Source organism: Tubulanus polymorphus, chromosome 3 (assembly GCF_964204645.1).
Source record: "Tubulanus polymorphus chromosome 3, tnTubPoly1.2, whole genome shotgun sequence".
NCBI classification, from domain to species: Eukaryota; Metazoa; Nemertea; class Palaeonemertea; order Tubulaniformes; family Tubulanidae; genus Tubulanus; species Tubulanus polymorphus.
This window is the reverse complement of record NC_134027.1, coordinates 10,310,017-10,317,169: the sequence shown is the minus strand read 5'-3', so window position 1 is coordinate 10,317,169 and position 7,153 is coordinate 10,310,017. Positions and strand designations below refer to the sequence as shown.

Here is a 7,153-nt window from a genome sequence, read left to right as displayed (position 1 = left end):
ACCGGTATCTTGAAAATTCTGGTTGGTGTGTTGATAAGTGATAAAACGAAACGATAACTAATCTAAGGCCTTTTGTATACGTTCGCAAAATTCATAGGAAGACAGTGAAAAAAATGCGTTGTCGGCAGGATTCGAACCTGCGCGGGAAGATCCCAATGGATTTCTAGTCCATCGCCTTAACCACTCGGCCACGACAACTGCTTGCAAATTAAGCGTGTAAATCATTATTTGAAACAGTATATGCTAAGCCATGGCTTGGATTACGTAGTCTAAAATTAAATCTGAAATGGGATTGTTATACTTTCTATATCCTCCTCGAGCTTTCTATTTACAATAAAAGAGCAAAAGAATATTAATTCTATTATAAGTTTTTTTTATCTACTCTATTCCATGTTCTATTCACCCCTTAGAAACATCGCATGCAATTCTCGCAGGGACCACTGTCGAGGGTAGCACAACTCATAATTTAAAGGGCATTCTGAAATTTGAAAATCTGCTTTTTGCTGCAAATTCCAAGCAATTAGATGCGAAGTGCTTTCTAGTATTTTAGCTGCAGAGATGTAGTTTCCAGGCAATAAAGACTAAACCTTGAAGAATTTATGTGCTTTTGTTTATAATCATCTACCTCATCTTCTAAAAAGTGCCCTTTTCTTAACTTCTTTGCCCTTTTCTACTTTGGGCATGAAAAAACGAAAAAAGGCACGAGATTTTCGCGACGGTACTGAACAGCACATGCGGTCTACCGTCTGAATCTGCGCCTTCGTACTGTAGATAGAATTCATACACGATAGAATTAATCGAATCTATTAAATGGTTAGAAAAATCAGTCGTATGATTTTCGAAACTGATCGAGAAAATAGAATTTGTCGTATCTATGAATATCCATATCGAATGAATGGGAAGACAAAATAGATTACTTAAGTAATATTAGAAAAAAGGATAGAAATTAAAACTTCTATTTAAGATTCCACACCATTATTATGATTTTAGTACCGGGTATGCTGTCTCCAGAAACAGTTCTAAGGGTGTCCTATAGTTCGAACCACCCCCGGAACGACCTGGATACTGAATACTGCGACCCACTCGTTCAAACTTGTGCATTATCCAATCGCGGCGATGTCACCACAGCTTAAACCCAAATAGATACTTAATCGGAATCTCGATGATAGAAGATGAGTATAAGGCCGGTCTCTAGAAGTCAGAGAAAAACCAAACATTTTACAAAAATTATTCATTACAGTTACATCAGCAATGTCGCGCTAGTTAATTGAAATCCACAAGAGGGATGAATTAACATCGGCTGAAGTCCAGCCACTAAGTCAGAAAAGTTATGTATCCACGTATCTTATATTCAGATGCCAGAGAAGAACATTCCCTATAAAAAAAGTCACGATTTGAAATCACGATTCTATAACTCGTAACCTGGACAAGACTCATTATAGGCCTACTCTTAAGATATTTAATGAGGCAGCATAATCAATTGCCTCTTTTGGACAATGACATATTGTTTGTTTTAACAGTTGTTGTTGAACAGCCCACGTTCGCCCAGGCCATACAACCATACAATTAAAACGATTGAAAAACCATAAAAACCCCAGCACACCAAGAATGTGATATTTGTAAATGGCCAAACCTGAATTTTACCAGGCACGAACAGCACGCTATTGTTCGAGGTTGATCATTCAATAAATGTGACCCGGCTATAGCCCTCAAAAATGTTTATTATTATTCATGGAGTTATTTTGTTATTGTGGACATGATATCAGAGCGTGTCGATGCAAGATCATGCAAGTTTGATGTCAAGAGCAAGAAAAGTCTGCAAGCATTAGTTCACGTAGGCTGTATAACTATTTTGGCAATTGAGTATAGAATGTTCATGTAGAACTTTAAAGGTTTAATTTGATTTTTTTTTCAATTATCATTTAATCTCAGGGAGCAACCATTCTGGTCAGGACGATTACTCCAAGCTCGGTGCGCAATGATCGTCGTAAGGTCCCACTGTCCTAGTACCTGTTTGTAAAGGTATCCTAGTCGGAAGGCAAATTCTACCGTCAGCTGGTTTCGAATACAGATCACACGGGTACAGAAACGTCAACCAAAAAAATAGTTACAGTCGGCTGAATTTAGGCGAACACCAATCCGACTTTTTCTAATTTCTAGCGTAAGGTTGAGATATTCTGTTGAGCTAACCGTTTTTCGGTGTGCATTACCTACAGGGTATTAGTTTATTGTCATTTCTATTTTTTAAAAGTACCAGCCTAGGCTTATATGTCACGAGGAGAGAATCCCACAATGATAATAAAAAGTCCGAAAATGAAACTTCGAGATAGTAGTTTATTTCAGCGTTTCGACTATATCCTAATAGTCATCTTCAGGAATAATGATTAGATGACTATTAGGATATAGTCGAAACGCTGAAATAAACTACTATCTCGAAGTTTCATTTTCGGACTTTTTATTATCATTGTGGGATTCTCTCCTCATCGCGTCAACACGGATATAGTGTTCTACCAATCGTGATTATATGTCACATGTATGTCAATTCTATATTCTATAAAAATTCTGCCGAGCCTCGAATTAGATACCACCATTACCATAGAAAATTGTTATTAGTACCAGGGATGAGCCAGTCTCATTCGAAAAAGAAGACCTACAAATGTTGTCACAAAAAACCGAGAACCCAAAAATCATTCAACGACAAAACCTTTTGGCTATAGATGATCATCGCATAACCATTTTTATTTGTATTTTTATGAATACAGTTTTCGATAATACTAAGTAATTAGAGAACTTTAACAACAAACATTTGGATTCACGAATACGAGTATACTGCTGAAGCGGATGACAAGCAAGGTGCGATCACTTTTTTTCTTCATCAATAGCTGAAATAGAAGAGGGTAGAAAGTTATGAAATGGTAAAGGAAAGTTCATTTTCATCAATATTTTCACAAGGTTAGAACGTTGCCAAAACCATCAAAATCCATCTATAAACAGATGAAACAGAATTTTTAAATAAATTTAGTTTATATATAATAAGAGAAAAAAATGACCCAACAATACAGGACCAAAGTACCCAAACATAATAGCGGCTAGCAACGGAAACTTACTTTCTTTCGTTGGAAGTGTGTTTTTTTCCTGTGTTTCGGTTTTCTTAAGTTTGGATTTGTCAAATTTCGTGACTTCTGAAATGTCTGGTTTGTCACTCATAATGTTGTTCAGTATTGCACCTAATACAAAATCAGGAATCCATATGTTATTTATATACAAGAAGAGTGGCGATTTTTTGAGTCACGCGGTCACATTTCAATTCTAAATTTGACTTTACTGCTTTCTTTTTTTGTTTTCTACGTGGAATGTCATTTATCAAAAAAGTTCCAAAAAAATATTTTTGTACGACTACGAGACTAATAAAAGACTATACAGAATCCAGGCAACAATTCGTGGCAAAAGAATGTTGATGCTGTCAGCCTTGGAAATAATATAGTCATCATATAGGGAGATTTTCTATAGAATATCCGAATAGCAGAAATATTTCAAACGTCATCGTTCGTAAGGAACAATGAAAACGAAACCTTAATAACGAGTTATTCAAAAGCTGTAAAACAGTAAAAAAAATTTCAAACAGAATTCCAGCATACGTTTACCTTACACTTGTTAAAACCGCGGTGTCCTAGATGTCAATGACAATCGAACCGGAGCTTCAACGTTTATATGGACCTAATCCACCAATCAAATGCTATTTTGAGGGCCCATATATTAAATTCATGATATATATATATATATATATATATATATATATATATATATATATATATATATATATATATATATATATATATATATATATATATATATATATATATATATATATATATATATATATATATATATATATATATATATATATATATATATATATATATTTATATATATGGTTAAAGCCCGCATGGTTGATTTCAAACGCGATTATTCTTTACAGAGCGAACTGGCCGAGCTGAAAATCACCACGGCGTGACTTGTTGTTGAGACATATTCTATGTTACTTCTTATCTAAAAATAAATCAAATTGAATGCTCTAGCAACAAAAACATGTTTTCGTACATGGTATTTAATTTTTCATACGTCCTTGAACCTAAGAGACCCGGATCACACGGGTACTTCTCATCCGTTATTAAAATTCAAACAAACGACACCAGCTGCGAATAATCGCGTTTATATGCGCGTTGCGCTAGTCCTATTAAATCGACTGAATGGGATTTGTTGAAACGCTAAATCGAATGAAAAACATTAACATATATCAGTTATACATTAAGGATACGTATGTTCTGATTACCACAGTAAATATATATATATATATATATATATATATATATATATATATATATATACATATATATATTACCGTTACTTGTAAAAGTCTTGTCAGCGCCCAAGATTCGCCAGGTCCTATAACAGGCGCACATCCAGCGGTAGGAAAAATCTCCTTCGCCAGGAAAAAGTTGAGATTGCATTGACAAGAATTGTTTATAGTATGCTCTAAATATTGAAACCTTGATATATCAACAATTATTTGTTCAAATTGTCAATTTCAGAGATCAAGTAATGGAGCAGTAATGTTTTATTAGCAATTTACGTAGAATGGAATGGGGAACAACAAATTGGCAAGACAGAGGATGAGAGGTTGTGTGCAAATATTGTGCCAAAATGATGAATTACCAATCGTTTACCATTATCGTCTTTCATCATTTGAATCATATTTTTAAATGCCGAATGCAAAAGAAAAGACACATTTTGTATTTGAAAATAGAACATTGTATCATAGTAAATAATAATAGTAATAGTAACCTTGCCGTGTGACAAGAAATTTACATCACATCCTCCGCAAATATAAATATTATAGAAGCTAATGCAAAGCTGCGGGTTTGGCCTAAAACCTTTTAATTGGTACTGGCACCGATACATTGATAATTCTCAACACGGCGAAAATGGCACAAATGAACGGCTGCCTAAAGGTCGATACAAAATTACTGAGAATTATTCAGCGGTCCCGTGAGCAAATTATCCACGAAAAAATATGAACAGAAAATTAGATAAATGTCCAGAATTTTTATTTTTTTCTGTAGAAATACTTCGCCTTGCCATTTAACGTTTGAATTCATGCAGAACATGTTTACGAAATGACCATGGACGTGAAATTTGAACCATGTCAAAACGTTTTTTTAATTCTTGAGAGCTTGCTCAGTTGCAGAACGAAGATTTATCCGAAGTCTGCCCTATAAGTACTCTGTAAATAACCAAGGATCTTGAGACGCGGGGGCGGATCTAGCTTTTGGGAAAAGTGAGGGTGCGAATATTGCGTCGCTAATACTTATGACATGCTTTTGTTGTCCGTAATGACAACGCGGTCCCCCAACGAAAATGTTGAAAAATTAGTGCATCTCGATGCATTCTAAGCATTTTCCTGGTTTGAATATGGAATGAAAAATGCTCACAATTGCACCATTTTCTAAACAAAAATCTTGGGGATAAAAATCCATGGTCACTTGCCGAAAGGGGGATCGCGCGACCCCGCGCACTTCCTTGGATCCGCCACTGAGACGGGTATGCCCTCTCATAGGGCTAATGCCAACAACACAGAATCGCAACGGCTGGATGAAAGATCGGTAACCTTCAAATGCCGTCGATTCGACCGTCCAACAAAATATCTGAAATTGGATTTCCTAATTCAAAATCAATCCGCTGTTTCTTTCTTGGAACTGGGTTTGTAAGGGTCACCAACTTAAAAACAAGAATCCTCAGGCTAATCGGAGAATGTTTAGGCAATCAATACCCGAATAAAAATACGAAAACAGCGCACTGTAAAGGTTACATCTTATTGATTCAGTATTTCTTTATTCATTTATCGATTAAATTTCAGATATCTATTCATATAATCAAGCACCTTTCATACACAGTAGGCTTACTGAAACAGTATTTCTCCATTAATATCAGTCCAGCAATTCCATCAATTATCGCAATAAAACTACATCATAATTTTGTTCTACAGTAAGCCTATATTATATACAGCATAGAAATTTAATTAGATCTCATCATCAGGTCAAAGAATTTCTGTTATTAGATAAATTACTGTATGCAGGTTGTTTGTAACAAGAATCCAATACATACAGAGGATAAAATACATATCTTCATGTATTCATCATGAATGCAGGGTCCGATCTCAGAGCACTTGTCCAACTGCCCTGGACAAGTCTATTTTCATTAGGGCAAGTACGTTATCATTATCACTTGTCTGCCGGGCTAATGCAATTTTACGCTTCAAATACTTTTCCCAATCGATACAGTAGGACTGCCTGTGTAGGGCAATTGGATTCCTAAGGGAGCAAGTAAATTTCAGAGTTGTTTGCCACGCCCCCCCCCCCCCGGCAAGTGGATTTTATTTGTCTGATCCAGGTGCGGATCCAGGGCCATTCGGTGACTACAGCACAGTGGAAAAAGGGCACCAACTATGAAAAGGAACAATATTAATGCCCAGCGAGCGAGTTTGAGTTTGAGTGCCATTTATTGGTATCATGCCACTAAATTTGCCTTCACATTCAATTTGCTTGTGCCTTTTTTAGATTTTTGGCAAAATTTGCCCTTTTTCGATTAAATTTATAGAGCAACAATAATGTCTCTTTCAATAGTGCCCTTATGAGTAAAGGAAAATGCCTTAGATTGCCTTTTTTTATTTGGGCAATTCATTTTCATTCACATTTTGCTTTAGGCCTAGTACAGAAAGGCAATATTTTTTATGGCACACAAATTGTGTGCCCTTTTTACTTTTTTCCCGAAACAAAGATTTTTCAAGGGCATTTGCAAACTGCAACTACCGCACGTGCTACATGTACGATAGTCTGGATCCGCGCCTGTGATCGGACTCTGTGAATGTGCATTTTTGATATTACATTTATCAGTACGTGAGTACATTCTAAATATTCTATGCAGCTCACATAAGAAAATAATCAAAGTTCATATACAGCTGTATAAGTGGTGGCACCGAATCAACAGGCCCTAAAACATTAAGTATATTGATAAATTGTACTCAGTACATAACATTGATCGAACACTTACAAATGAACTACAAATAATCAGACTTTGTTAACATGTGAGCCAC

At 35.6% G+C, this 7,153-nt stretch overlaps 1 non-coding gene across 1 annotated transcript; it reads right to left on the bottom strand.

Annotated features, from left to right (window-relative positions):
• Positions 1–116: 116 nt before the first annotated feature.
• Positions 117–198, bottom strand: Trnas-aga (transfer RNA serine (anticodon AGA)). Its single transcript has one exon. It is a non-coding gene; the product is annotated as a tRNA-Ser (tRNA).
• Between the last annotated feature and the right edge of the window lie 6,955 nt (positions 199–7,153).